General features: G+C 36.1%; 1 long non-coding RNA gene across 3 annotated transcripts in view; it reads right to left on the reverse strand.

Moving 5' to 3' along the window:
• Positions 1-27222, reverse strand: part of LOC112133518 (uncharacterized) — a 173792-nt gene that overhangs the window by 105927 nt on the left and 40643 nt on the right. For all 3 annotated transcript variants that reach the window (XR_008525397.2, XR_008525396.2, XR_002915166.3), the window contains exon 2: positions 9577-9748. This is a non-coding gene — a long non-coding RNA (uncharacterized LOC112133518). The remainder of the gene's footprint in view (positions 1-9576; positions 9749-27222) is intronic.

A 27222-nucleotide genomic window follows, 5' to 3' on the forward strand; every position in this document is an offset into this window, starting at 1 on the left:
CAGAATAACCCCCCTTTTTCCTTTACCTACCCAAATCCTATAAAATGCCCCACCCATATCTCCCTTCGCTGATTCTCTTTTCAGACTCAGCCTGCCTGCACCCAGGTGAAATAAACAGCTTTATTGCTTCCACAAAGCCTGTTTGGTGGTCTCTTCACACGGACGCAAATGAAATTATGGAACACTCTTTATGTGCCAGGCAGTAACTTATGTTATTGGAATACAAATACAACAATAATCTGTGGTTATAGGTATGAGTCCTTGCCCACAAAGAGCAATAAATGAACAAACAAAAAAGTAAATAAGCCCAGGCGCAGTGGCTTACACCTGTAATCCCAGCACTTTGGAAGGCCGAGGCAGGCAGATGATGAGGTCAAGAGATCGAGACCATCCTGCCCAACATTGTGAAACCCCGTCTCTACTAAAAATACAAAAATTAGCTGGGCGTGGTGGCACGCGTCTGTAGGCCTAGCTACTTGGGAGGCTGAGGCAGGAGAATTGCTTGAACCTGGGAGGCAGAGGCTGCAGTGAGCGACAGAGTGAGACTCCGTCAAAAAACAAACAAACAAACACAAAAAACAAACCAACAAAAAAAACAAGTAAATACACAGCCTTGCCTTAGTTGCTATGAAAACATATATATACTAGACAAAGAGGAGGCGAAGTAACAGGAAATAGTTTCAGGTAGGTATCCCACTCTAGGTTCTGTGAAATACTAAGCAGGTACTGAGACAGAGTTTGGAGTTCAAGATTTTTATTCGTTTTTAATGCCTATGAAGTAAAAAGAAAAAAAGAAAAAATGAATACTGGAAGGAGTCAAACTGTGATGCAGGCAAGACACACCTTCTGAGAACTCACTGTGGAGCTCTGGAGCAGGTATTGCTCATTAATGCCCCTGTAGGTTGAAAATTATCAGTCCTTTTTTATCTCTGCCTCACTCAGTGGTTGAATGTAGACTGCTATAGGAAGGGCATGACTTTGAATGGACCATTTCTGCAAAGGAGGCAAACCTTGAAGTTGCTGACAGACCAAGGTTTTCCACTGATTGTACTTCCTACAGCTCAGCAGCATGTTATTCCCTGGAATGGGATCTGGGTGGCACAGTTTTATGTCTACCACAATAGGATCACCAGGGAAGGTTTCTTTCTGAACAGAAACCTGAATGAAATACAGAAATAAACTTTGCTAACATATAAAAATGTATAGCTACACTCAAGACTCTAAAAAAAATTTAATAATGTATTTTACCATTCTTTAATTTTATTAAGAAACAACTTTTTTTATAAGAATATCTGAAGGAAACAAGAGACAGGCAGTCAATGAAGAGATCAGAAAAGGGGTTCAGGGAGACTGGGAAGTGATGATAAGGACAGAAGTACAAGAAAGAGGAGAGAAGATAAGGGTGTACTAGGCACAACCATCAAAATATTCATTGAGCCAACATTTCTTAATAATTGAAGGTGCCTCATGGCAAAGGCAGCCAGGTGGCCATGTTAAGTTCTAGGCTACCCTAAATCCACCTTGGCATAGCTGTTTGGAGCCAGCACAGATACTTCACCCATGGAAAACTAGCTCACACAGGCTGGACAGCACCTATGACTTGGCATGTCATAGAACTATAGCATTTTTAATTCAGCGAAAACAATACTTATTTGCAAAAATCTTTGTTGATTTATTCGACCTTACTTGATGTTCATTATTTAACTTCACAGCGAGATTAAAAAATTCAGCCAAACTATTCATAAATGTTAGAATATAATTTCACATAATTCACTATTTTCATATAATCCTAAGTAATCTACTATAAGCAATGAAAGTGAAGAGTAGCTGAAGCATTTTAAAGAAGAAACAATAAGAACACCAAAAGTGAGAACCAGCAATATTTAGGAATAAAAATGTCTATACAAATCTACTTTCTAGATGAGCAGTTTTTGAATGTGTTTTAGAACATGCATAGGTAAGCCTATAGATTTCAAATTACATATTCACAGACATATCATTTTTCTAGGATCCGAGAATGTGACAAGACAGAAAAAAGGAAACAGCAGTATATTATAACAAATATCTAGTAACACAAAACTCAAGCTACTTCACAGCCTACCATTATCCTTAATAATGCCAACAGTTAATAAGAAAAGTATTTTATTTGCAATATTACATATCTGTGGGAAACTCATAAAGCTAATGGAGACCCACCAGGAGCAATAGCCCTGCCCAGAATTCACAGATGACAGAATAAGACATGATGCTGAATTTCACTAGGTGCCTGATATTTAGTAAGCAACACAATTATCGTTCATTTTCTTTCCATCAATATTTATCAAAGGAGAAAAAAAGTTGATATTTTACTATTTCCAAAGATCTATTTCCCAAGCAATTAGCCTTTTTAAAATAACCAATTAAAGCACAAAAAGGTGGCATTTAATTTTTATTTATGTCTTTTTTTTGTATACAGTAATTAATGATAACAAAATGTTTTAGTTCTACCCAAAGGGAGTTATGCTTGAAAAGTATGAGACAATTTACTTTAATTAGGTAACACCCTTATTTGAGCTGTGTTATATGAGAATTTTAAAAATATCTTTTTTTCTCAATACATTAGGGTATAGACAATTAAAAAGATGGAAGTCAGAGACATTTTCAAAAGTACGTTGAGCTTGGTTTAGCTGCTGAAGGATAGCAGATATACAGACACGAAGTCTTCAATATTTATTTCGATGTTGTCTGGGAATATCTGCTGAGCATGGCAGCCCACTGTCTTTAGATCTGGCTTCAATCTTTAGCAGTGCAGAAGAGGCAGGAAATGACTAGGTTAGAAGTGGGCTGGGATTGACAGAACTGACCGTCTCTACTCTTAGTCCAAGCTCAGTGTCAAAATATATGACAATATATAGAATGACCCAGACAAAAAGTTACCTAGTGGGTGAAGTCCCATGATAAAGTATGAGAGTATCTCAACAGGTGCCTGTGAAGGTGAGGGCTGCAATGGTTCAGGTGATACTTAGGTAATCATGTCAGCAGAAAGGTCCTTATCACTGCACCACAATCCCACTCACTAGCAAGTTCTCCTCAGACCTATCTGTGGTTATAGGTATGAGGAAAGCTACCGAAATAAAAGCCTGGGAAAGGAAGCATAGATCAAGCATAGTTATATGATATGAGGCACCAGATGTGAGCTCCTCCCTGGGACTAGGAAGAAACACAATTGGTCTGACTACGTGAACTGATCTCCAAATGTACTCAGTACTTCCCCATATCAAATCAAACAGTGCTTTTTATTTGGTCATAACTTGTCATCTCTCCTTTTTCTTCCCTTCCAAATATCTTATTTAATGAAATTGAATTAACTCTAATTTTTACTCACCAGTATCACCAGTACCCAGATAACTCTCAGATCCAATGGTTTCATTTCAGTCCTCACCCTGAAACATATATCCCTGTAGAATACTGCCACTTTTTGGAATCAGCTCTCACTTCTTTTCCTTCTTTCTCTCCCTTCAATTCTGGGACAGGGCAGGAAAGAGGAAGAGAACTGCAAGATGGGTAGATTTTTACAATCCATCCCAAGAGGGAGAAAAGAGGAGCTCTGAGGTTACATGAAAGCCAGGTTTTGAGGATTATCTAGACTCGTCATTGTATTCAGTGGACTGAAACTATTCTTGAAAATAAAAAAAATGACCACAGTTATTTTTACAATAAGGAATTATGTAGAGAAGGATCTGTTAAAGATGTTATCCAAGTGGTTAGAAAATAGCTCTTTGTGAGAGTTTTAAGGGGCAGTGAAAAGAAAGGATAAAGCTATTTTTTGCTTATAAGTAATGAAGTCTGGAATTTTGACATGGATAATTATACTAATGAGTATCAACATGTTATCTTCAGCCCCCAACTCATTTAAGACTCACATTTCCAGCTTCCAATTGAGTATCTTCACCTGTTAGTCAGCCACCAGGTTATTTTCCAGCATCTTAACCAAGCATACTCAAAACCAGATTGGTACCTATCAAGCATGTTTATTTTCCTATATTCTCTCTCAGTAATAAGGACATTATAATTCATCCAACCTAACATGATAGCCATCTCAAATCAATTCTGACTTCTACTTTTCTCATGCATCTGACATTTAATTCATCAAGTACTTTGTCCTGCCTCCTGAAGAAATTTCACTTCTAGCCTTTGTCCTTCTTCATGTCCAATCCATTGACTAAATTCTAACCATCAAAATCTTTTGTCTAGACTTTTGAAATACTCCCTTATCCATCTTACTGTCTCCAATGTCATATTTTAGCTGCTCTACCTCCAGTTTCTCATTTGTAAAACAAATATGATTACTGCATCCTCCTTTGTCTATGCACATTGCACATGATCTTTCCTCAAATAGAACCGTTTCTTCTGCTAGAGAACTCTTGTGATCATTCAGGAAGAACTCATCAGTTTCTGTGTCATAGCAGGATAAGTCCCCAACTCTTTTTCTTGATCCCATCACTTTGTATGAACATGAATTACAACATGAATCACTCTGAATTGTGATTATGCGCCCACTGCTCCCTCCAGAGGCTGAGTACCTTAAGTGTAGGGGCATTTTTCAGTCATTTTTTATTGTCCAAATGCCTGGTTGTTGGATGAATTATCCCAATGATGGGCTACCATAGGTGGTGCTAGACATTCTTACTCTACATTTGACTAAAACTAGGGTTAAATCCTAGGAATTAAAGGTAAAGCTGAGCCTTTAGTTTTGAGCCCAATATCAAAATGTAATCCTTGATAGAAATGGATAGGTGAGGTAGGTGAGGTAGGTGAGGGAGATGAGGGAGTCAAAGGCTGGAAAACAGACTAATCTTTGTAAGTACTAGGATTCAGTGAAGCTAAAAGCCATTCATTCATTTCAGTCTTGTTTTTCTTCTTTCAATATTTTATCCCTGTGTTTACTTAAAACTAGAGTTATTTGTTTAACACATTGTTAAGATATCATCATAATTCACTATTTTTCATTTGATTGTTCAAACATCCTGACAGTTTTTAAATAGAAGTCATTTGCATTATAACCTTGCTGCTCTGCTTTAGTACTTATTCAATTCTTCAGATTGTTGAAGAATGAAGTATTACATAAATGCTCAATAACATTAAATAGTATGGACTGAGGAGCTGAACACATCTATGTTTAGAAATTGAATGAGGACTGCATCAAGAGAAGATTGTCTACAAAATGCAATGATTCTGCTTATTATTGGAACACAAATGTAATTGCTTTTTATAATAACTCATAGCTTTCTTTTACAATATCTACATGAGAGAAACTTATTTGCTAGAGCTGTCAACTAGAATGAAGTATTGTATTTGGAGAAAGAGAGAGAGAAAGAGAAAGACAGCATGTGATTTTCTATGTATCTATATCTATTTATGTGTCTTATATGTAAGAGGCTTTAGTGAATATATGGATCCCTGTGTATTAGTCCATTTTCACACTGCTATAAAGATACTACCGACTGGGCACAGTGGCTCATGCCTATAATCCCAGCACTTTGGGAGGCAGAGGCAGATGGATTACCTAAGGTTAGGAGTTTGAGAGCAGCCTGACCAACATGGTGAAACCCCATCTCTCCTAAAAATACAAAAATTAGCCGGGCATGGTGGCATGTGCTTGTAGTCCCAGCTACTCGGGAGGCTAAGACAGGAGAATTGCTTGAACCCAGGAGGCAGAGGTTGCAGTGAGCCAAGATTGTGCCACTGCACTCCAGCCTAGGTGACAGATCAAGACTCTGTCTCCAAAGGAAAAAAAAAAAAAATACTACCTATGACTGGGTGATGTATAAAGGAAAGAGATTTAATTAATTGACTCACAGTTCCGCATGGCTGGGAGGCCTCAGGAAATTTACAGTGAAGGTGAAGGGGAAGCAAGGCACATCTTCAAAAGATGGCAGGAGAGAGAGAGCACAGGGGAAACTGCCACTTTTAAACCATCATGGGGGAAATGGCCCCCACGATCCAATCACCTCCCACCAGGTCCCTCCCTGGACACATGGAGATTACAGTTCAAGATGAGATTTGGGTGGGGACACAGCCAAACCATAGCACTCTGATTAAAGTTAGACCCCAAACTAGGGATCATGTAGCAATATAATTCCTGATGTGTGATTAATTTATCATCTCTATGAATTTTTGTCATAATTTAGAAATTCCCATTTTTTGGTAAAAATTCAACACATATTTGTGATTTTAAAACAACCTCTCAGTAAATTATGAATAAAAGTAAAATATCTTTTTTATATTTATTTATTTATTTAAGACAGGGTATCCCTCTGTCACGTGGCAGGATTATGGCTCACTGTACCCATAACTTCTCGGGATCAAACGAGTCTCCTGCTTAGCTTCTGGAGTAGCTGGGACTACAGGCGTGTGCTAAGTTTTGTATTTTTTTTTTGTAGAGACAAGGTTTCACTATGTTGCCCAGGCTAGTCTTGAACTCCTGGGCTCAAGCAGTCTGCCTGCCTCAGCCTCCCACAGACATGAGCCACTGTGCCTGGCCCAAAATTTCTTCTTCTTATTTTTTTTTAGAATTTTTAAATTGACAAATGAAACTGTTTAAATTGACAAATGAAACAAGTGTTTTGAAGTCTATATATACTGTGGAAAGACTACGTATAGCTAACTAACATGCCTTATCTCTCATAATTATGATTTTTGTGATGCAAAGATTTTATATCCGCTCTCAGCATTTTTCAAGAATATAATTTATTGTTAGCTATGGTCACCATGTTGTACGATAGATCTCTTGAATTGAACCCTTTTTCCTAGCTGAAATTTTGTATCCTTTGACCATCATCTCTCCCTTGCCCCCCAGCCAACCACCCCAACTCCTGGTAACTATCATTCTACTCTCCAATCTATGCTAATGTCCTAATAGATAGGATATCTCCAAATGACATATGATGGCAACAGTGATTGCTGCATTGAGCAAAATGCAGGGCACTCTACCTTGAAAATGATACTGTAATGCTGTAGATGTAGAGTTAGTTAACAATTGCAACCTAAACAGATATATATCCTTTACACCAATAATTTCACTTCTACACATAAGCCATTTGAGAAGAGATTCTGTCTCCAAAATGCCTAGCACAGTGGTAAAAAAGACAAATATGTAATAACTGGTTATGTTAAAATTGTGTAAAATTTTTGAGGAGGCACAGACAAGAACATACTTCTTTCTTGGGTATTGCAATTTTCTCTTCCCACCATTTTCTATTACTGTAATCATAGTCATCTTTATTACTTACTTAGAATATGTGACTGTTATGTTATCATTGCAGAGACCTTTTCCTTATTACCAATCTTCTTTTAAAGCATTACATGGAGGAACATGAACAGTCTGAGCATTCAAAGTTCAAGATTTCAAGACAATCAGTTCTGTTTGCCTGATTTACAGGATGAAGTTAACAATAAGAGAAAGTGATCATAATAGTCAATATTTAATACATATTTAATATATATATATTTTTTAGATTTAACAGCTGGTTAAATCTATTAGCCATATATCACCTAACCATTTCTATATCTTCCTATCACTCTTCTTTTCCTATTCTCTCTTAATTCTAATTTTCCTACAACACACACACTCATATACACATACGCACACATGTACCCACTATCCATAAGATCATCACGTCTGGGGATTTTGGACATACACAGCCTAATAAAATTCAGCAACAAAAATCATTCAAATTCATAACTCAAAAAATATCAGGTACAGAAATATATGAGCTGAGATGAAGAAAAGCCAAAATACTGAGAGAAAGACCTAGTAGGTCTTTCGCAAAAGACCTACTAGGAGGATCATACAGTACTGTTCTGCAAATCTTTCCTTTTACAACATTGAATATTTTAATGTGAGCTTTGCTGATTCAGTTTCAAATCTTATCACTAATCCTGCCCTTAAGCAAAGCTGTAAAGAAGGTGAAATTAATTGTATACATTTCCTATTCTGCATTCTGTGATCCTCGCCTTCCTTTGAGGGTCTAACAACCTCCTACCACTTTCTGCTTGTGCCCATTACAACCCAGATTTTCACCTTTTGCACCTGGAACAGGCCTGGCCTTCCACAACGCTCTATGTGCTATGAAATTCAGTTTCTGATATTATCAGTGTGTTCTATTATTTCATGTATTTTCTAATAGCCTTAAAGGTTACTTTGAATAGGCCTGGAATATCTAACACAATTAAATACTATAGCAGGCATAAAGTATTATCAAGGAAAGTAAATCAAGATATAGAACAAACTTGAATGATGAAAACTGAGACAAACTGGAGACAGGGACCATGTCCAAAATGGACATCCATTATTCAACTGTAGCCTAATGTTGTCATGTGGGAATGAAGGCCTAGTGTTGTAAGATTTTAGATTTTTCAAGAGGAGCCAGAAATGTGGATCTTCATATAAAAATTTCAATATTTGTAAAACACCATAAAAGTGAAAAAAATACCTATAAATCAGAATTTAGACTATGTTGACATTAACTTGCTACCCCTGTGATAAGCGATTTTAGAATAAGATTTTATTCTTGCTTAATTCTTCTCTTCAGAGATACCTAGTGTAGTAGGACAATCTAACACTTAAAAACAGGTCAGGTATGGTGTCTCACACCTATAATCCTAGCACTTTGGGAGGACAAGCTGGGTGGATTGCTTGAGCCTAGGAGTTTCAGAGCAGCCTGGGCAACAGAATGAGACCCTGTCTCTACAAAAAATACAGAAATTAGCCAGCTGTAGTGGCCTACGCCTGTAGTCCCAGCTATTTAGGATGCTTAGGTGGGAGAACACTTGAGCCCGGGAGGTCAAGTCTGCAGTGATCCATGATCATGCTACTGCACTCCAGGCTGGGCAAGAGAGCAAGACCCTGTCTCAAATAATAATAATAATAGTAATAATAATAATAATTTTGTGATGGGTGATAAAAATCATAGGGGCAAAATGTCATGGGAGCACAGAGATGGGAGAGGGGACTTTCATAAGCCTAGAATGTTCTCAAGGAGTATGTCTCAGAGAATATGAATCTCAAATGAAAGTAGGCCTTTACCAGAGAGAGAGAAAATAAAGGGTATTCCAGAAAGTTGTGTGTGGGAAGATGCAGATGTAAGAAACAGCAGCATTTACTTGGGGAAAAAATAGTTTAGGTTCTGTTCGCAGATAAGTGGAATTATATCAGATACAGTTTTTAAGGAGAGTCTATTTGGGTCAGGAGGGCCTCTTGAGTTCTTATTAATAGTTTTAAAATGTGAACACACCTTACTGCACATTCAGCACATGTACCCCAGAACTTAAAGTATAATAAAAAAAATTTTTTTTAAAGAAAAAAAATGTGAACACACCTCTATTTCTCTCTCCAGGTAATTTTAACATGACCTTGCTACTCCCTTGGACGAAAGGATCATCACAAAGTTTTACAACAAACTTTATGGTTATGGAAGTTCTATATTTACATTTGGAAGATGACAAAGTTGCCAGTAGCAGATATTTTAATTAAAAATATTTTCCTTACTGTTCCAACATCTCTAATGTTTTTAAAAGTAGATTTATCTTACTTACAGGTTCATATGAGATAATTGAAAACTTGGTGATCTCAGACACAGCAGCACACATGTGAGGAAATGTAGTAGTCAGTCACATTGGAATACCTTCAAAATCTTCAGTAAAGTATGGTTGACGTTGACGAATAGTTCATTCTCCCTATGGAGCTGTCCACAGAGGCTAAAAATAGCTATAAGTAGAAGAATTCAGATAAAATCATGTTGTATCATGTGTCATATCAATAGTAATATATACAAGTGAAAAATATTGTGAAAATAGCAGAGGTAGAGGCCAGATATGTTAATAAAGGGGTTTAGAGATAAAAACATGGATAAATAAATATGGCATAAGTATTTCGAGCCAGGCTTTTCAATGATCATAACATATTCTATATTTATATATCCACATATTTTTGCATATATACAACCTATTCACAATCAAAGAAGTTGTTGCAAGGGTGTACAAAAATGTCACTAAGAAAAACAAGATTTATCAGGTAATTGCAGTGTTCGCCATTACTTTTAATTACTTTTAATGGCGAACACCGCAATCACTCTTGCACCAACTTTAAATTACCTTTAATGGTGAGCACCGCAATCCCTTTTGCACCAACCTAATATGTGGCCTCAGGTAAAATGCCTGTAATTAGCTTGTTGGTTTTATTTGAAAACAACTATCATGTAGCAATTGGAAAGTCATTAGCAGGACTCTTTTGCCACATTCATTTTATGCAGGATAACCTTGAGTCCACTCTGTTATATACCTAATTGCAAGAAAAGTCAGTTTAGTTCATCTGTTTCTTTTACCCTGTTCCCCCACCATGTTCTTATTTTATGAATGTATTTTGAGTGTGTTTACTTAACGTGTAGATTTCTATTTTGTGTGGATTTTTTTCATGGCATTTTCAGCTGATATGTTGATTAAATTTATTCATATTCTTAACCAAATCCAAGCATGCTGATCAATATTTTCTGAACAGAGTTGAGTGTGAAACACTAGATAAGAGGAGCAAATGCACACTTATTGATATTTCTCTGCAGTGAAAATTATTTTAAGATGTGGAATGATTTGGGTATGTGGATGTGTGTCTCTTGAGATATGATGGTATAATCAATATGTCCCATTGAGGACAAAGTCCTAAGGCTAAATGGTTTCAGCTGGGCTGTGAAAGAAAGCAAGTGAGAGAATCATTATTTTGAGGAAAATATATGTGAGTTTATCTAGATAATGACAGTTTGCACTGTAGCAACATTCCTAGATGAAATCTCTGTACACCAGAGTTTTCCTCTAAAACTTCATCTTTACTTATATACTTAGGTGAGGGTGAGGCAAGGGTTAGGTGGCCCACTAGAAAGAAACTTCTGTGAGATTATTCATTATGCATCTATTATTCTAGGATTGTCTCACTTGTTAAGTTCCATAGTTTTTATTTATTCATAAATGTCAGGAACAGGAACAACCAAGCCAGATTCAAAGAGCCTAACAAGGAAGAAGATAAAACAGCAAAAATTGAAAATGAAATGTAGGTGATGACACATAAAATTAAGGCATCACTGATTCATTTTAAAAATAATTTTTAAAAAGTCTTTCTTTTGTGAAAATCCAAAGAAAAAGCTCCTGGATAGAGTAGGGGGAAGAAAATGGCATTTTCTTGGTATCCTTCATCTCAGCCAAGAAAAAAATCTTACGTTAAAAGTGAGTGGTTGCATTAAAAACTTTTATTTTCTGAGTCTTTAATATCATCAGAATAAATTATCCTTCTGTATCAAATTCAAATGAAATTTATTTGGAGCATTTAATGTAGGTGATATGGCTTGGCTCTGTGTCCCTATGCAAATCTCATGTTGAATTGTAACTCCCAGTTTTGGGGAGGAACCCAGAGGTGGGAGGTGATTAGATCATGGGGGTGGATTTCCCCTATTCTCTTCTCGTGATAGTGAGTTCTCACAAGATCTGATGGTTTAAAAATATGTGGCACTTTCTCTTTCTCTCTCTCTCTCTCTCTCTCTCACTACCATGTGAAGAAAGTGCTTGTTTCCCCTTTGCCTTCCACCATGATTCTAAGTTTCCTGAGGTCTTGCAGTCATGCTTCCTGTTAAGCCTGTGGAACTGTGAGTCAATTAAACTTCTCTTCTTCATAAATTAAACAGTCTTAGGTAATTCTTTATAGCAATCTGAGAATGAACTAACACAGTAGGACTGTCACTTTAAAATACATAAGAGATAGAGAATTATGTAGTTTGAACTAAGTTTTGCAGATGTGAGGTGTTCTTTCCTCTTTGAATCACTAGACAAAACATTTGAATGACTCCTAAATGTGTTCAGATGGATGAAATCACTTTTCCACCAACCCATCCCGAAGGCCATTATGAACTACCAGTTAAGAAAATCAAATTCTGTGGATTTCTATTCTTTTAGCTTTTTTAATTCTATAATTTATACTCTATTCCAGTATTTCTAGCTTTTTGGGTTGTGTATATTTTTGGGGCAATTTTACTTATGGATAAGGAAATGGAGGCATGAGAACTTTATCAATTATTCTAATTTTAAAGTGCAAGTTGTATTGTAAACAGATCTCAAAGTACTGTGTGAAGTAGATTGGAGTCACAAGTAGTACTACTAAAATTGTGAATAGCCTGATGTTGCAACTGCAGTTGAAGGTTGAACAAGTAATTGTGAATGTGATATAAAATGAGACTGATCAGCCAATAACCAGAGTCATTGTTTGAAGTTGAATGTCAAAGTGACTTCAGACTTGTAGCACGATCTTTTTGAACAGACTTGAGTGTGTAATAAGTGGAATAAATGTTTACCTAATAATTTACCTCTGCAATATAAGTTATTCTAAGGTATGAAATGTTGCTTGAGCATTTACATGTTCTCTGAGGTTGTGATGGAATAATTTATTCATTCTGTTGAAGATCAATTGCTAAAGCTGCATAATTTCAGCTAGAAATGAAGGAAAGGAAGAAGCAATTGCATCATGCTTAGAAAGGCAAATGTGAGTTACAATGAGTAATAAACGCTTACACATTCCAATGAAACCTCTGTGGCCCAGCATCTCCAAAAGTAAATAAATGCCTTGAAGAAAGTAAGATATAAACCTAAATGGCCTGCTAAGCAAGCTCTGATCTAAGGCCTTTCATTTTGTATATCTATTATCCCAGGCATGTATCTTACTAACAGGACTGTAAGTACTGATTTATGCATAAGGTGTCAGACATAGGAGCTCACATCTTTGGTCTGAATATGGCTTTTAATAGTGTACCTATCACGGCAGCTTTTTAAATTTAAGTTCCTTCAGGATATAGAAAACCTTTGAAGAAAAAAAAAGTGACAGGTGGAGAAATTGTTTTCTTCCCATTTCCAAGGATTGACATTTCTTTCCTTCCTTCCTTCCTTCCTTCATTCCTTCCTTCCGTCTTCCTTCCTTTCTTTCTTTTTACTTTTTTTTTTTTGAGGCGGATTCTCACTCTGTCACCCAGGCTGGAGTGCAGTGGTATGATCATAGCTCTCCACAGCCTTGAACTCCTGGATTCAAGGAATCATTCCCACCTCAATCTCCAGAGTAGCTGGGACCACAGGCACATGCTACCATGCCCAGATTGCCATTTTTTTAATGCAATATTTATAAAAAGTGTTTTCCAAGTCTATAATCTATGTGATATAAATGGCATTTATTCACTTTATAATCCACAAATATCATTTTTTTCTCATTTGAGAAAATCCATAATTATGAACATTGTGGCCAAATAATTGGCACCATGCTATTTACATTTGCTGTCTCTAAGTTTTAGAACCTATTTTTATTTATTGATCCTGATTATTTTATTTAATGATTCTTCTATACTTAATGAAACGCCTTCTAGTTCTAATATTCTAGATCTGGATAAACAAATAAATATTAATCATATTCATATCTTTTATAATTTTATAAACTTTGATTCCTCCAACCCTACGTTCACTCTTACCTCTAAGTTTTTGTCTCTTTAAATCACATGTCTTAAAAAGCCCATTCATCTTTGTATAGTTGTTCTTTTCTGGATCAGTTTCTAACTGTTATTTCTTTCTTAAGGTATGGCATGCAGAACTGCATTCAGTACATTAATTTCAATAAATTATATTTTACTCAAGGATAAGAATAAACTTACCAGCTAATTTTCCTTTTAACTACATTCTCAATAATAAGCCTTATTGTTCTGTTGGCCTCATGTTTTTCAGAAAATATTCTTAGGAATGATTCTACAAGAGGAATGCATTTTCCTCGCAGTATAGAAAGTATGTATACTTTCTAAGTATACTTTCTATGGTGGGTATTGTGTGTGTGTGTGCGTAATTTTTATTTTTCAAATGCATTATTATACTAATTCAGATACTTAGCTTCTACTCATATGCCAATTTATACATAAGACTCAGTTGTAGCCTATACTCCTCCACCAGACATTTCATTTTCTTTAAATATTTACTGCTATTTGAAAGTCATGAAGTTTCCCTGCTGACTTTCATAGTGAAGATATTCAGCTAGGTCTTGGCAGATCTTATGTACTAGTCAGGGTTCTCCAGAGAAACAAAACCAATTGAATATATAGAAAGAAAGAGTGATTTATGGTAAGGAATTGGCTCACATGTTGGCAAACCGAAAATCTGCACAGCCAATGTCCCAGTTGGTGACTGAAATTGGAAAGCTACTGTAGAACCAGAAAGAGCTGATGTTCCAGTTTGAGGACCATCAGGCAGGAGAATTCTCTCACTCAAGAAATTGTCAGCCTTTTCTTCTATGTGGGCCTTCAACTGATCGGATGAGGCCCACCCACACTATGGAGGGCAATCTGCTTTTGTCTAATGACTTAAATGTTAATCTCATTTAAAAATACTCTCACAGAAACACCCAGAATAATGTTTGTCCAACTATCTGGGCACCTGTGGCCACTGTCACATCATGGTATCTGTTTCTCATTTTTGAAAGGAGCCTATCTCTCCCTAGCCTTTGTTTTTCTGTCTGAGTCATTCCCTCTTTAAAGAATTTGTTCTTCGCCTAAAGTATAATAATAATAATAATAATAATAATAATTAAAAAAAAAGAAAAACAAATGTATGATTGAGACATTAAATGTTTTACAATCCTGAAAAAAAAAAAAAAAGAATTTGTTCTTCCCACTTCATACTGATCAACTGCTTTTAATACCCTTAATTACATAATTTTGTATAATTTAAATTCTGAATAAATTATATTAACTGTTTCTCATATAAGTAATCTGTCAAATAATTCTAAAGTTAATAGAAACAATTTCCCTTGAAAGAATATCATATTGCCTTTACACGAAATTTCTATGCATATTTAAGTGTAAAATAATCTTGCCTTTTATTGTAATTCCAGACAGTCAAATATGGTAGTGTATTTTAACAGTTTGTACTTTTCAGGGTCTTTTCTGGGTGCAAATCACATTAGCTATGAGCTTGTTCCAGTTGTTCAGCAGAATATGGATTTGGATGTTGTTTCTTGACAAATGAGCTGAATAATTACTTACTTTAGCCATGATATTGTTTATATTTAAATTCTAGATTGCTATTTGATCTGGAACAGTGATTCCTAAACAAACCAATCATCAAAATCACATGGAAACTTATGAAAAATACAATCGTAGGCCCCCAAATCCATAATTTTAAAATATTACTTTTCTAATTCTAAGCCATTGATGAAGAGAATATTTGGATTTACAAAGTATTTTTATTATCTGTTTTTTTTTATTTTTTACAATTATGTTTAGCTAGATATTTAGCTAACTTTTTCATAATAAAAATCAAAATAAAGAATCCATTGATTCTCTTTGTTGAATTCTATTTCAAAGGTCAGCTTTTCAACTACCATCATTGTATAGTCCTGGTGATTCTGAAGCTGGCATCCTACTATTTATTTATTTATTTATTTATTTATTTAAAGATAGCGTTTCACTCTTCTTACCCAGGCTGGAGTGCAATGGCGCGATCTCGGCTCACTGCAACCTCCGCCTCCCGGGTTCAAGCGAGTTTCCTGCCTCAGCCTCCTGAGTAGCTAAGATTACAGGCATGCACCACCACACCCAGCTAGTTTTGTATTTTTAGTAGAGACAGGGTTTCTCCATGTTGGTCAGGTTGGTCTCGAACTCCTGACCTCAGGTGATCTGCCTACCTCGGCCTCCCAAAGTTCTGGGATTACAGGCATGAGCTACCACGTCTGGCTGTTGATTTATTTTTTTTTAAAGCTTTCATTATTTTCTTTGGAATATAAAGCACAGTATTCCTTAAGGTCTTTTTTTTTTCTTTTTTTTTTTTTAGCTAGTCTTATGGGTTTTTTTGCACCTGATTTACCTTAGTTAATAGATTTTCTTGTTTTGTCCCCTTTACCAATTGTACCTTTTAAAAATGCCATCTCCTTTTCCTCACCCACAATGACCTCTTTTGCTTTGCCAGTTAGCCATACAGGGTTTTTGTTTGAGCACCTGGATTTCTTGATCCTTGGCACATATTTTCCCTGGGCTTCTAATAAGGTGTTTTAAACAGTTTCCAGGTTTCTGGTAGATTATTTGCTTTTTTTTTTTTTTTTTTTTTTTCCAACTCCCTTGCATTTTATTCTAATATTCACATTTTGATGTAGGTCTCTTTTCCAAAAGTGAGTTAGCATGTGTTCTATGTTTCTTGGCTTTTCCACCCTCAGTAGAAAGTGAAACTTCATCATATACTAATCACTAATATATAATGATTTGTATAATTCCTGATTCACTTCCTGTCTTTTATGCAGAACTTAGTGTACTTGCTTTCCATGTGAATTCTAAAATTACTTAATCTAAGAAGCAGTTATTCTCCCAAAAATGTATTCCTCATACCTATCCTTAATGAGAAAAATCCATGAATCCAGATGTGAATAATTAAAATTCTATTTGATTACCATCCGTACTGATTTCGAGTATTCACACCTAGTGTCAATATTCTTAGCACATATATTATATTATGTGTACAGCATATTATACATAATAGCATACATATATATAGCATATTATATATGCTAAGAATATATATATATAATATGTATATAATATGTATTTGGGCATAAGATGAAGAGGATTGAAGTAATCATAAATCAGTGCATAGCACATTATTTTTATTAGCTTCTCTCTTGATTGACTGATTGGTTGATCAATTATCTTCCTGCCATAGTTCTCTATTTTCTCCTTCTAGACATGCAATGATGCTAAGAAATTTAACACATCATTTTGCTTATTTGTGTTCTTGCAAAATGTGCATTGTTGTTTTATTTGTATTTTGTTGCTTATTGTACTTGGTATATTTGTAAAAAGTATTTTGATAGATATTTCCCACTGTTCCTTATGTTTAAATCAGTGCTCTGTTTCTGTATAGTGCTATGAGTCTATCTAACCTTTTGTTTCTAACTGCTGTATAGTACTCTGTGGTGGACATCCATGACTTTTCCTTTATTTTCTCTTTTAGTAATGGTGACTCAAAGTGCCTCCAACTCTACTATATTATTTAGCCCTGGTTTATGGCACCATCCACTACTGATTTCTTGATTGCAATTAATTTAGGAAAGACTAATTCTCCTCCAAGTGGTTTCATAGTAAAATCTTTATTTAGATGAGTGCTTCTGAACCTTGGCACTTTTAACATGTATTGTAGGATATTTAGCAGCATCCCTAGGTCTACCCACTACATGCCAGTAGCACTGTATTTGTGAAAATTGAAACAAAAACAAACAAACAAACAAAAACCTCTCCAGACATTGTCAAACGTCTCCTGGGGGAGCAGAATCAGTCATTGATTAGACCGATTGATACAGATCTTCTAAATTTTTATTTAGATGCTACTTTTGTTAAATCTGATATATTCTGAGTTGTCTATTACCACCTGTGACTCAGTGGCACTATATCTTGGCTTCTTTTTCTACTCATCTGTTGTTTTTCCGAGATGTCAATTACAGAATTTTACTCATTTCTTGACAAGCATTTTATTGAGGAATAGAATCTATCTGCTTGCTTGATTGGATTTTTACATAATCACTGGCGAAGAAAAACCTGGCTTCTTTGCCAAGACACTTTTGACATTTTTCAGTGACTAACTCGTTGTATGATTTTTCTTTTTTCTTTTTTTTTTTTTTTTTGACAGGGTTTTGCTCTGTCACCCAGGCTGGAGGGCATGGCATGATCAAAGCTCACTGCAGCCTCCACCTCCCGGGCTCACACTGTCTTTCCACTTCAGCCTCCCAAGTAGATGGGACCACAGGTGTGCCACTATGCCTGGCTAATTTTTCTATTTTTTATAGAGATGGGGTTTCACCAAGTTACCCAGGCTGGTCTCAAACACCTGGGCTCAAGCAATCTGCCTGCCTCAGCCTTCTAAAGTGCTAGGATTAAAGGTGTAAGCCACCATTCCTGGCCCCTGTATGTTCTTTACATATAATGATGTTCTTTTTTACTTAATACACATAAGGCAGACTTGAGGTTAAACAGAAATGTCAGCACTTATCTTTAATTACTTAATTTCAAATTTGCAAGGAAACAAGCCCATGATTTTTGTCATACCCTGATTTTAATTATAACCTGAGTTATCCAATTATTTCACAGATTTGATTTTAGGCTCCTGTCTGTATTAAAAATGAAGCTTCACCAAAAGGTCCAAGATCTCATTACTCAATTAAGTGGCAGATTCATTACCCAAAGAATCCAACTATCAGCAGCTATCTTCTTTTTAATTACTATCAAATATGAACCAGAATATTATATATTTAGAGCCTGAATTAACATTTCATTTCAATGACTTCTAAAAATATATGAAATGTTATGTTGAACTTCCAATTCAAATGGTCTGAAATCATGCAAGCAGCATATTTTTAAAAGTTTAAATTAGTGACAAGGTTAAAACTCTCAACAAAGGGTTGAGAGTCAAAATATTTGAGTTTAATAACTGATTTGTCCCTATTCATTTTGCTTTAAAGTCTCCAAATTTTGTTTTTTCAACTGAGAAATGGCAAAATAATTTTAAGATAAAATTAAATTAAAGTCCATTAAACTCAAAGATGCTATCAAATAGATGGGACCATTTAATTCTTTACTGGAATTTTAACAAAATTTTTACTCTGTCATGAATGAGACCTTATTTGTAGTGGCAGGAAATTATCTAGAGAAATTCATCTGGACACCATGAAGCTACCAACATCATCTGGTATTGGTTACATACTCATCTTTGATGCTCCCACCCCTCTATTTCTGCTATGACATCATAACTCACCACTTCGAGTTTGTCATTTGTTTTTCCTCCCTATCTTATCCATCTATTCTTGGCCAATACAAAAGATCTGCTTACTTCTAATTTTTGGTCCAACATTCCTCCAACCTGTCCCCCACCCAACTCTGGCTCACAAATATTTCTCACTAAATATTCCATTAATGGACCTAGTCATAATCCCTAAACTGGTGTTCTTATACATCGAACTCAAGAATATATATTGCCCGTAAAGATCCAGCTTATAGATATTCATCAAAAGAGCAGAAACAAGTCCAGATAGTATTGGATTCTGAGGTCATGCAATGCCCCTAATGAATAGTCTCTATCAGCTTCCCATTTAACTGAGAATAGAGTTCAGTATTCCTACAAACACATCCAAACATGATTTGACATATCTATACCATCTGACTTCATCTGCTGCAGCTGTACCCCAGCACATTCTACTTCATCCACACTGATTTTGTTTCTCATCATTGAATAATACAAAATAGACCTTGCAGAGTTGTTCTTCTTTCCGCTTGGAATACACTCCTTTCATAGTAAATGCCTAATAAGTATTTATTGAATGAATATTTCATACCTCTCACTTACCTCTGTTGCCATTTGTAAGGGCTAAGGATGAAAGCCAGTGTTCTATTATGTGACTTACAAGGCTATCTCATCTAAATGCCACATGTATTCCCAGTTACGCATTGGTGGTTATCCACTGAACTACTTCCCTCCAAAAATAAATGCATAACTATGTATCAAGTGAATATTTTCATAAACCTAAAAGGAGGTCAGTATGTAATAATATATTTTACAATATTTTAGAATAGATCACATGAACTTAAAATATGCATGTTTTGCACCTAATCTGTTTTCCAGCTATACGAATCATAAAAAGTAAAGAAATTATTATGTTAATAACATTAAAAATCTGTAATGAACTTATTTTGCTATTAGTTATGTGAAAGATTTTTTTTTTTTTTTTTGAGACAGAGTCTCGCTCTGTCACCCAGGCTGGAGTGCAGTGGCATGATCTCGGCTCACTGCAAGTTCCACCTGCCGGGTTCATGCCATTCTCCTGCCTCAGCCTCCTGAGTAGCTGGGACTACAGGCACCCACCACCATGCCCGGCTAATTTTTTGTATTTTTAGTAGAGATGGGGTTTCACCGTGTTAGCCAGGATGGTCTCGATCTCCTGACCTTGTGATCTGCCCGCCTTGGCCTCCCAAAGTGCTGGGATTACAGGCATTAGCCACCACGCCCAGCCATGAAAGTTTTTAAACTTGTTTATTAATTTATAAAATATAAATGAATTTGTATGGAAAATGTGTAAAGTAAAAAGAAATGAAAATGTTTATAACATTCAAAATTGAAATCTGTGATACATAATTTTTTAATGATTACAGGAAACTGGCAGACTCATGAAAAGCGGGTTAAATTATGGTTTGGATTGATTCTCTTTATTCATGCTGAACTTTGCTAATACTATCTAACATATGAGGAAGCTGAGAGCTTAATCTTTGCCATAATCAGAAAATATAATAGTGATGATGCACTGCAGGCTCGCACAGTGCTGTGTAATGTTTCCAGCCAGCTGCAATCTCTCTCTGGCAACCAGATATGCAGAGCCATATCTCCTGGGGGATGAAGGAGAAACAATGCATTTATACATTCAAGTGAGTGTGTATCCAATTTGAACATTCTCATCGGTGAGAAAGACCTGTATTTTATGATCATTTTTTCTTTTGTTTCCATTTCTGCATAAAATGCTTCTTAAACAACACAGCAGGAGGAGGTTATTAATATCTATTATATAAACTACCTAAATGAAGAACACCAGCACTTACATGTTAACAGGCCATTGGTGTTGAGTCATAAAAACATCTAAATCTCAATTCTGCCATTTATAGCTAAGCTTGGGCAAGTTTCTTCATTGTTCATAATTTAGTTCATGTCAGTAAAATGGTGGTAGGGTGATGTTTAACTTATAGGTCTAATCAGAAAGATTACAGTTTAAATGCCTTGCAGAGTTGTTGACTCATTGAGCACTCAGAAAGTTTAGGCCTTGAAAAACCACACCATCAATTATCCAACTAATGACAGATTCAAAGACATGTGGGCAGCACTCCATTGAAGAATTTTTATGGGTGTTATGGTTAGGAACCATGTCTTGATTGACTTTATGAGATTAGGATCTTGCTCTGTGCCTGGCTCATGTGTGATTAGGATTGTGCTCTTTGCCTCCCTCATAATACGCGCTCATTAAATGTTGATTGCTGTTGAATGATACTCAGCTGTTCAAAGTGAATAGAGAGAACCGAGGGTAGGGGAGAAAGGGGAAGGTGGGTCATCTCCCTTTGTTTACCTTTCTACCAAAGAGTTTACTGATTCTTTTTATCCTAATGATTTGAGTATTCTCTCATCAACACTTTGTTTCTCAACAGCTTTGAGTTTAGCAATCTGAACCTTCCCCTTGTCTTCTACTGGCCAAACTCTGGGTTATTTTTCAATCCCCTGGGTTAAGTCCTGGGTGATTACCACAGCATCCCTTTCCTCTAGATCTTGCTGCTCTACAAAGCCACACAGAGCCCTTCAGATATTCAAACATAGAGATGGTTTCATAATGATTTATTTGTAACAGAACTCTGTTGTTTGCTTTTCTGAGATCTGCTCACTCAGGAAGCAGGGTTCCTTAGGGCAAAATCTCTGTGCAAGGCGCAAGGTGAGAGGCTCAGAACATATTGCACCGATTTAAATATGAAAACCTCTCCTTGGCCTGTGTGTCTAGCTCCTCCGCTGACAAAGTCTTTCTCATAGGAGAAAGAAGAGAACCAGGAAAGGCAATCTGCCCTAAACACACTCTACCATCTTAGATATCTTTAAAACAGGCTTTCAGGACTCTTGTGGGGGACATATTGCACTGCCCAATTTAATTGCCAGTGCTCATGCAGTATCTTACCAGGGCAGCTATGGTTCTGCCCACTGTCAATAAAATGGGCAGAGTTTCAGTGAAGCAAAATAAACAGGCTCTAGAGATCTGCTGTAACCACTGTCAACAATAATACACTGTACACTTAAAAATGTGTGAAAAGAATAGATCTCATGTTGTGTTCTTATCACAATAAAATAAAATTTAAAAAAACACATATGTTTTTAAAAATAAATAATAAAAAATTGTGCCTTCTTCCCTACTAGTGTGGGAACAAAGGAAGCTAGACTCTTAGAAGTAACAAAGGCAGGCATAGAATAAGATGAAATTACATTTTAATGTGGTGAAATCTAACAGCAAAATTTTGCGTGCAGGGAGGGGAGGGTGCAAGGGTGAAGGAAACGATTTACCATTTCTGTTACTCTGGGGTTAAAATTAGTTTCAGTGATTCACTTGTTATTGCTGTGTACTGCGAAGGCTTTATTTAGCTTCCCATTGGGGGATTTAAGTCCTTTGTTCATTTAAAACCAATAAGGAGAGAATATTAGTTCATGAAAGAATAATATCCTTCGTATTATCTCTCAAGGACATTTTTTCTCGTTCTTCCAGAAACCTGGGGCTATTGCATTGATTTGCTTTTCCATCTATAGGCAAGTAGAGAACATTAGGAGAGCTTTGCTTACAGTATCATAGATGATTTCCCCTCATTTTCCAGTGTTGAAAATCAGAATATCCAGTTCTAAACAGGTTGTCATGGTTGTGTGTGTCTCTCTTTTCAGGTTGGGTTTCAAAGTGAGTCTGCTTTATAATTTGTTTCTGAAAATGCTCATTGACTTGAATGCCAGTTGGATTAAAGGGGAAAAAACTTATTTTATGATTTGTACAGCTGTTTCTGAGCCCAAATTCTTATAAAAGGTACCCTGGTGGCATTTCCTTACCACAAGATTGACAGACTGGGGAAAGCTAAACATTTTCTTTTCTAAAGAACTAGTGAAAAATGGACCTATTTTCAGGATTGGCTTGTCCTTGGTAACAAGTTTAAAACCACTGAGTTGCATCATGACCATAAAGCAAAGAAGTTATTCCAATGTTTTAATTTCTAGCCAGTGTTTAAGCAGCTGCAACAGAAAATATAATTGCTCCTGACCTTCCTTGTCATTCCCAGTAAACTGATTTTCCTGAGAAATTTCACAATGGTCATTTCCTCTTCATGTCCAAACAGATGTTTAGTGTTTTTAAGACCCTTTCTTTAAATGTCATATGGTACTTACAGTATAATTTAGTGTGTACATGCTGTATGCCTTGGTGGTATTCCTTCATTTGAGAAAATATCAAAAATATCAGAGAGTAGGAGGACAGGAAGTTTAGGTAGGATTTCTTGGGGGAAACCACATATGCACATGTTTCTTGAGGAGCTGACATCATTGAGATTTAGCAGTTGGAGTATCATTTAACCTAGCCTTTTTTTTTTCATAATTTTTCTTGCATTCCTTAGTGGGATTCATTACCATGTGAAGGCAAGCTCTGCAAAGATAAAGAGGCATCATCTGCTCCCCAGAGAGGGAAGGAGACTAATATAACAGAATTTCAGGGTGTGAGCAAGAGTGCAGACACACAAACCTCCTGTGGATTGTGGGAAACCAGACAGCTTTTTTTTTTTTTAATATTATTTAAACTCCAAATCTAAGGGGAGAAACACCGTGAGACTACATGTTACAGTCCAAAAATAATTCCTTTTTCCAACAGAAAAAGGCTATGATATGGTTCTAATTTATAACATACTTGTACTTTTTTTCCCACAAACAAATCTTCTTTCTAAACCTGCTGGCTGTATTCTTATGGTCTTTGAACCCCACAATTTCTTCCCATTTATGTCTAACTAAAGAACTTGTTGGTTAAAAGTAAAAAAAAAAAATAATAAAAAACCTTTAATTTCTTAAAATATTTAAACATAGGTTGGTTTCTTTTTTTCTGTTTTCCTTTTAGATGAACTATTTAGTAATCTAAAACAATCATCTTATTATTGTATGATTTAACTTTTCTGTCTATGCAATAGAAATTGTAAAATGCTAAATATAAATCTCTCAAAAAAAATATTTTTCTCTTGCTCTCACTCCTAATGAGTGGTATGTTCAGATAGATCAGAGATGAAATACAATAAGAGAAACCTGAAGTTGAATTTATTGGACATTTAGAACATTGTTGACCTAAGAGACATTAGAAATTGAGGTGGGGATATAGAGAACATTAAAAGAAAGAGAATTTACTGCTGAGAATAGGGAAAAGGGTGGGAAGTGGCTATAAAATAATGATTGCTGCTTTCCGTAAACCACAGAAAAACCCCATCTCATTACCATATAGACATGGGTATACACACGGTAAAACCTTTGTAATACTGCATTTTAGAGGAAATGAGTTGCCAGCTAATGTCAAGTTATGGTTAATAAAGACTTAGTTCATGTTATCTCAGGTGGTATACTTCTTGTACCTCCCTTATTCTCCCCTTAAACTCTTAGACCTAAGGCATAAAAGGTCAGTGGTTTATAGAAGTAAATCATTATTATTTATTTAAAGAGAAAAGACTTTAGTACAGCAGGGATCTACCTTCTCACTATTCATCAAAATGGTTACATGACAAAATGGGCCCATTAACCTCCATGTTTCTTTCCTTTCAGCATCCTTATCAATGAATCCTTTGCAAATAGCTAGACTCATCTCATTAATTTTAGGAGAAAGGGATCAATACACACACATATAATATATATCTTACATTATATGTATATATTAGATTCCACAGCCCTTGAAACAGATATATGACACTCTGAGGAAAAGCAAGGAATAAACACTAGAGCCACTCACTGATCTTTTAAAGTAGAGCTAAATATAGCTGTCCAACTTCCATGTCCTTGATCATTTAAATGTTAGTCCAAACCTCATGCAGTATGAAAGTAGATAATAGACATCTATATCTAATATACTTCCCCTAGTTCTTTTTAATTTTTGGTCTTCTCCTCTGAGTTGCATAGACCTTAAAAAATGATGGTCCACTCTCCCCAGTGAGAATGCTGCTTTCATTGATCAAGCCCTTTTTGGCATAAAATTCTGTGCCAGAAGTGAGGATGCAAATGAGACACAAATGCTGCCCTTGAGGAGTCTGATATGCTAGCTTGAGGGACTGACTCTCAATTCCCTTTACCTAAACGTCTGGGCCTAATACTGGCCCTTTAGAATAACTACTCTTTCCCATGTCCTCACAGCTTTGGTTCATCGGAACAGTTCTCATATTCTTCAAGCATGAGAGAGTAAACTTTATGTTTGGGATTTGCATTAGGGGAAAGTGATGGTGCTGTGAGTCAGAAGTTCTTAAAGTTAAAAATATAACAAATTACTTAGATATCTAGCGCTTTTTAAAACATGCATTCCTAACCCCAGTTTGATCCTTCTGAATTATATTTTCCATACTTGAAGCCTATGGGATTCTGGTGGGCAGTAGAAGATAAACTGTAATTTAAGTGAGGTTTTTATAAGCCAGCTTGGGATCAGGCAAAGATCAGGTGAATCCTTCTTGATCTATATTTGTATTTTAATCTATTTAAGAATTGTATGTAAAATACTTTAAAAGCTTGGACTGGGGAATCATTCATTGTCCAAGTGTGGGGTACATTTTCACATCAACTTTTCTGCTTCTGTTCTTATGCAATTATAAGTCCACATTATGCATAATAAATAGTGAAAGAATTTCCTCTGTCAGTATATTGCCATAGGTATTTCTGACAGATGCATGCAGACAGACGTGAAGTTTGGTGTTTTTTACCATATAAGCATACATAATCACATTACATATTTTTTACAGAATCAATCTGATTGTATGTTAAACAAATATATGCAGTGTATGTTTAGTCAGAGGGTCTTAGGAATATATCCAGAGACAACTGGAAAATTTTTGTTCATAAACAAAAATTTTTACCACCAGCTCCAGTGAAACATTTCAAAGGGATCCACGTGTGCTAAATGCAAATTGTACCTTCATTTGGAATTATTCAATCTTTAAAGTCCATGTAGCCTCAGAAAGCCCATCTTTCGTCCATGCAAGACTTGGGATGTGTTTAAGGCATTACAGGTAGAGTGCCAGAGCCACCTGACCTTGCTGCTTCCCAATCCTCTTCCTTCCCCCCACTTCAGAGCAGAGAGTACCAGCCTAGTAGACTGGCACAGGCAGCCTGAGCCACGCTAGCCTCTATGTGGTGTGCTCTGTGAGCCTTAGTTGGAGAGGTTCTGGCTCCCTCTGTCACATATGATTCTGTGGTTTTGAACATCAGCTTTTCTTCCTTTTCCACTTTTTCCCTAGTACTCCAGACATTTTTGTGCAGAAAGCAGCCTCTCACATCATCCTGCATTAATCATCATAAACCCCTCAAATCAAAAGTGGAAAAGACCCAGTGATTCAGTCATCTGTTTGCTAACAGTAATCTTTTTGTGGGTTTGTGTGTCTGTGTCCTTTGTTAAGTTCTGTTTTAAAAGAATACAGGCTCCCAGATTGCTGGGGTGTGGTGTGCTTGCAGTAACCTCTCTGTGAGATGCTCCAGAGAGAAAGGCTTCCCAGTGAAAACACTAGACTCAGAGTTGTCTTCAACTCACATAGCCCATGACCCTGAAAAAAAAAAAAAAAAAAGAAAAAAAAAGAAGAAAAAAAGCTCTTTTTGGAGCACATTTTTTCTCATCGTTAAAGTGAAGAAATAGAACCAGATTGTCTTTAAAGTTCTCATTATTTTATCATTCTATGGCTCCTTCTAGGAAGTTTGTCTTCTACTTTGGCTTAGCATCCCACATATTTTATTTAGTCATCATATTTTCCCTATATCTTTATTTATCTGAGTGAGGATGTCATCTTTCCTCAGGGCTGGGTGGTTTCTATTCACATCTTTGCAGACTGCAAAATTATCCTTAAGGGAACACAAGCATTGACCAGCGTTTATAAATCCCTGGCAGCACACCACAGATGGTTAATGAAATAAAATGCATTATCTCATAGGCTTAGCTAATCTCAAAGTTATGGACCATCTCTGGATGTGAGGACTTAATATGGAGGCAAGCTGTAGAGTGACAAATTAAAGCTGATAAGATTGCTGCTCTGCCTCATCCTCCAAATATTCATCAACTTTGAGCTGAGTCTCTCACAGGAAGCAGGGATCACTACAGAGATATGCTACATATTGCACTTGCTTGACAAACATGCATGAACATGAAATATAGGAAATACTAGGCACAGTTACCATCACCTGTTGCTCAAAGTAAAATTAAGAAAAAAGCTGGGTTCAGAAATGTTTGCTTTAATCTAATTATACGGTGTGTTCAAATTTGTCTCACTTAAGAACTAGCTAAGCAGTGGTCTCCAACCTTTTTGGCACCAGAGGCCAGTGTCATGGAAGACAATTTTTCCATGGATGGGAAGGATTTGTTTTGGGGGGGGG

Source organism: Pongo abelii, chromosome 4 (genome assembly GCF_028885655.2).
Source record: "Pongo abelii isolate AG06213 chromosome 4, NHGRI_mPonAbe1-v2.0_pri, whole genome shotgun sequence".
In the NCBI taxonomy this organism is placed as follows: domain Eukaryota; kingdom Metazoa; phylum Chordata; class Mammalia; order Primates; family Hominidae; genus Pongo; species Pongo abelii.